Below are 6,000 nucleotides of genomic sequence, written 5' to 3' on the forward strand. Positions count from 1 at the left end.
AGTACACAAAGTAATTTCAGAAGGGAAATAAAATCAGTTGAATCAAAAGGTCAAATCACACTACTGACACCCTGTTTTCAAGACACCAAGGTAGAAGAGAAGGTAAAAAGCAGGGTGCTTCAAACAGTAGGAAGATGTGATAGGAGGTTATAGAGAGGTATGGGCAACAGAAGCCAGACTGCAGAGCTTGAAACAGCAAAATAAATAGCAGAGAGGAAAACCTTCCATAAGGTGTTTTGCAAATGAACAGAACAATGTGCACCTGCTCTGCTCTGAGAGCAGAGTGGGCTCTCTCCTTGGGGGGTGGGTGGTAAGGGGGAGGGCGGGTGTTCCTCCAGAGAATGTCATCTTTCATGGTCTTCATCATCCATCACATCTCTCCTGTTACCCGCCCCTTCACCCATTCGCTCAAACATGTAAATCGACTGTTTACCCAGAGATACCAAGAATTTTTTCAACACAGTGACCAGTTAGGTGAACTTCCATACTTCAGTCGGAACACTATGGAATATAAGTTCATTATTAGTAAGAACACACTGCACTTCTCGTCCTTTCTGTCCTCCTGAGTACAGGCTTAATAAGCCACCTAAACAGCCACGGCCACTGTAATGCATCTGCCTGCAGCCAAGAATTTGGCATAATTCATCCTCATCAAAGGGAATGCATATGCCAAAGATACAGAAATATAAGACACTACAACCAGTGCACCCAGAATGTGTCACCCAGCAGATAAATTTACCTTAGACACGTAGACATCGACCCACTGTTGTATCCCTGTTGACTCTACTTGGTCTTTCACACATAAAGCCATTAATCAGTTAGCTAATCAATCTATCAATAAGTAAAGTGCTTGGGGTGTCAAGACCAGATCGATTAATTGAGATGTATTTCATTTCTATCCACTCTAAAGCTGCATTGTGCTCCAGAAATGAGGGCACATACTTTGCTTTCACTGTTGAGTTTGAGTTCAGTTCCACAAATAGGTTTATCATCCTCAATCAAAGTGGGCATGGACCACTTGGCCTTTATGTCGATCAGTGTTGTATGAACACACACACACACATACACATACACACACTCTGTGAGATGGAACTCCTGTCTTGAGCGGGCATGTCCGTGCTGTGGATATAAGTGTAAATGCAGGTTTCGACTGGGTAGAGGTTGATTTATCGGAATGCTGGCACTGGACAATAAGAGATAATATTTTAAAATACTTATTAGAGAAACAAACACATGAACACTTCTAAGAAAAGAAGCCCAAAACCCCCCGAATTCTTCATCCTGCCTCCTTGCGCCATCTCCTTATCCAGTCACAACAATCTTTAAATCACAAAGACAAAATCTATATCACAGCATATAGTAGATCATATCATTCTATAATTTTAGAAAGTAGTTATGAACACATTAATATGCATTCAATTCAGTCAACACGTGTCACAAAACAAACACTCTCAGTACACACTCTCCTTTTCTCACACACATGCACACACTCTCACTACAAACACACACAACCACAGACACACTGAGCTTTTGGTCTGGAGGTGAAGGAAATAAGCCGCTCTATGATCACTGAATGAGCTCAATAAATTCAAACATAAAGAGTCAAACTTCTCAATTAAAAACAGCGACTCTTGAAAACCTGTTAAAACATCTTATAATATTTTTCTACATTCGGACTTTTAACACATTGCAGATGTGTAATATCACTTGAAAAACGGGTGTTCTCGTGTTCAAGTGGCCGAAAAGGAGCGTTCAGTTCAGAAACAGGACCGCGGACTCTTCATCACAGAAACACAGGTCGAAATAAAACGAAAAACTTGTAAAAACCTGACGACAGAAAAATGAGCCAGAACCGTCCTGCCTGCCTGGACCCCCGACCCGTCCTCATCACAGAGAAATAAACACGGTGTCTCTTACCGGTACAGGTAATAACAAAATTATAAACTGACAGAAATACGACGTAATAATGGTTCAAATCAATGTTTCGGAAAACTTACAGAAGGAAAACTTCTCCTCTTATTTAAAACCGACGGTTCGGTAATGTAATCGCTTTTGTTCACGGAGCAGATCACGATTCATGTGTCTCGAGAAAAGAGCATCTCGCTGAGGGAGCGCGAGCCGGGGGGATGGCGCGCGCGGTCACTCACCGCTCTGGAAGCCGCTCGAGGAGCCGCGGGTCCCGGCGCCGAAGAGCATCTGGGCGCGCGCAACAGCACTAAACGGAGTTGACTGCCCGCGTGTGTGCGTGCGTGCGTGCGCGTGTGTGTGTGTGAGGGAGAGAGAGAGAGAAAGAGAGAACGAAGGAGGGGGGAAAGAGAGACGGAACGCGTGAAAGAAAGAGAGCGCGAGCGATTGTTGCAGGGTAGCGGAGGTGCTGTCAGGATGGGTGGCACGAGCCCAGCTCCACTCCACCTGCAGTCTCGAGCCGAGGTGTGTCACTATTGCCGAGAACCACAGTGAGTGAAGTAAAACCACAAGATGAAGATAACAAAAACAGGACAAATAAAAACGAGCCAAATAATGATTTAAAAAAAGAGGACAAATAAAACCAGTGTGGATATTAATTTAATGAGTATTGGAGAGGCACCGCTCTGCGTAAACATAAATATATAATATATATATATGTACTTATACAAATGAACGCACTCACTGCCCATGCCATTACTAAGTCTTACCTCACAGCCCATTTCCTGGAATAAGTAAGGAGATTAATGGGGAAACAAAAAAAACGCATTCTATTAATCTATATAATAATATCATTCGATATTGCCATCATTCTGGCGTTGTCTAATATAATAACCCGTCGTGACTCCAGCTGCCAACTATTCTTTGAAAGTCAATAAACCGCTACCTTCGTCAAACATTACAAGGTTACTGTTTAAATTATTAGGACAATACATAAGTAAATACGAAAAATACCCTTCATTTCAATCCAACCGGCAGGAAAAGGACACGGGAGCCGGAGGGCGCGCGCCCACTGCGAGCGCGGCAGCCGGTCGCGTGAGGAGGCGAGAAGAAAAAGGGCGGGAAGAAAGCGCCGCCGTCAGAGTCGATGAAACGGAGCGAACCTGCAGAAGCTCTTCTGCACCTTCCTGCGTTCGTCCAAAATGTAAAGACCATGTTCGCGCAGGAATGTGATAAATAATAATATCATAACGGAAGTTGCCTGCGGAGCCGAACGTGAAGAGAGGCCTGAAAAGGGAGACCAAAGAGGTAACATTACCTGAACATCTGTGGACCTGACAACTTGCTCTCTCTGTGACTGTGTGTGTGTGTGTGTGTGGGTGTGTGTGTGTGTGGGTGTGTGTGTGTATGTCCTAACGGACCTTTCAGTTTCTGTCTGTGGTAGTGACAGAAACACCTGTGACACGCAGCTGCACCAGACAAACATGTCGTCATGGTACCAATTCCTCACATTTAGCCAATTAGGAATGTGACACAAAGTATGTATATAAACTGTAAACTGTATGTAAATTGTATGTATGCAAAGTTTATATTCACCTGTGCAGGTGCTGGTGTTCTGTCAATCTGGTTTTATGCATGTGGCATCTCCAGTGTGTCAGTGTGTGTGCGCCACTTCAGCTCTTTGCTTGCACAGCACACACGTGGACAGCGTGTATACACAGCGCCTGGCGGGTGTTGGCTGACCAACCCCCCTCCACCAGTGGGACACCCGCGCAGCTCTGTCTCCACGCTGATTAACAACAAAACCCGACGCCTAACTGAACTTCTGATGCAAAGAACCTCAAAAGAGCCCAAAACTCAAAAGAGCCAGAAGACATTAATAAAACAAAACAAAGCCCACAAAGATGTCTTTTCTGAGCTCGCATGGAATTAAAATGATGTATTAAACTTAAAGAGACCTCTTGAGTCTGCAAACACACACACACACACACACACACACACACACACACACACACACACACACACACAGTCACACACATAGTAAAGGGAGACTGAGGGGAGCAGTTGCTGTATCCTGACCATAAGAGGCAAGATCTCTTGGGGAATATGAGCCGTGCGTTTTGTCTGAGGACGGCGTCTCTTATTAAAGCAGCAGCAGCTCTGCCTCCGTGGCCTCACGATGGAAACACCATTACTGTAATTAACACTCGTGCCGCATTCAAAGCTTTCCCCTGAGTGTACACTGGGGGCTGGGGGGTGGGGAGTCATGGAGGATGGAGAGCAGCAGGAGGGGAGCCAGAGTCACCAAGATGATGTGTGCGAACTGGAAAAGGGGCAAGGAGGCCACGATATAGAGAGGGGTGCACCCCCCTGCAGGAAATGCTGAAGCAGGGCGAGCGTGCGTGTGTGTGTGGGGGTGGTGTGCCACGCCTGATCATTGACAGTCTGAGCTCATGCCTGGCTGACACTCCAGGTTTCACCTAATGGCCTAACGCCGTGATGTCATTGCCCGTCAATCCATCAGTCAGATGTCAGTGTGACACCCCAGTGGCAGGGCGTGTGAGAGGAAGGGCGCGCTGTGAGCATTTACAGATCCGAGGGCACTGCGGGTGTGAAGCCGATTAAGTTGGAGGCGCAGGACCAGCGCAGTGGACGAATGTGTTATATTGGCCATCGCTCACTGCGTCCATCGCACTCTGTTCTAAATGCCATCAAGCTTATGTAATAACTTTAAGTGTTTATGGTGATGACCTGCAGTAGCTGAGGGAATAAATCAAAAAAATAATAAACGCATAATGACGCAGCACTGGTTTCAAAGCCCCCACCACCACCACCCCAGGTCAGAGGCCTTATAACGTGGCAGCTGGATTGAGCTCTTGGCTTAATTAAAAAATTAGTTTCTGCACTTAAAAGTATGGTATTAATAATGGCTTGAATTTTGTGGCATGGCTTTTTACTCATGTTAATAGAATGGTGTAGTGTACATAGGCCAATAAGCCCAATAAGTACAGTTATTACTGAGAATGCATCGTTCGTACCAAGAATGACCATTGGCTGATGTTATGGGTAGAGAGAGCAAATATAGACTATGGTGACAACACTGAAGGAGAATTGTGGTAAATGCAGGACACCGACTACCTGTGATCTGGTACAGTTGATGTGAATTGATTGAGGAGGTCATCTGTAAGTTATAGCCACGGTTAAGCCTGGAATTAAAACACAGGGCAAATAAAGGCTACCTTCATGCCATTTTTATTCTGTGTAATTAAAATGTTCTGGTGGAGGCAGTGGTATTGGAGCAGCAGCTGGGGGCGGGGCTTGGGGAGGCAATTGATTAATGAGGAGCAATGTGAGGGCACTCGGAGAACCTCAGCGTGGAGCTTCATCTCGTGCAGATCAGCCGAGCCTGTGGTGTTGCGGCCAACGGCGCTGAGAACCACACTTTGGATAACAAGCTTATTACAGCAAGTACGTGTCTTTGTTGTCTTCATGTCTAATTAATCATTCTAGAGCATTTTAAGCGTAAGTATGCCACTTGTGCGAGTGTGTGTGCATTCATGGGAGTAGGGCAGTGGCTACAAGGACATCCTGTTGCCATTCTTACGCCATACGTCCCATAGCCCTTATTCCCTTCTATACCACTACACCAATTTTATTAGCGGCCTAATAAAAGAGCGTGAAATGAAAACATAATCGGGATTTAATTCCACTGTAAAGCCCCAGCCCTCACTGGCTCATTAATAGTGAAAAAAACTCCTGCCAAAATAGAAATTTTGTCAGACAGAACCAATCTTAACTGTGTGTGATAGGGTGTGTGAATGCGTCCGAGTGCCTGACACATATCAACGCACAAAAACACACAGGAGTGTCTTTAATGCAAAGTTGCACTGACAATTGAGTGTTTAAAACTTTCCCAAACCATGAGTGTCTAATCTGAATCGATTTCAACTCACGAGTGTCTAATCTGAACATAGTCCCACTTGTGAGTATGTTTTAACCGAGTTCACTTACTGACCCCCCACTAAGCCCTGTCAATCCCTCCATTTGTTCCTTTATTCCTTCCTCTCTCTGGGAAAACATAAATACCAGTTTTCT

This window comes from Scleropages formosus, chromosome 10, assembly GCF_900964775.1.
Source record: "Scleropages formosus chromosome 10, fSclFor1.1, whole genome shotgun sequence".
In the NCBI taxonomy this organism is placed as follows: Eukaryota; Metazoa; Chordata; class Actinopteri; order Osteoglossiformes; family Osteoglossidae; genus Scleropages; species Scleropages formosus.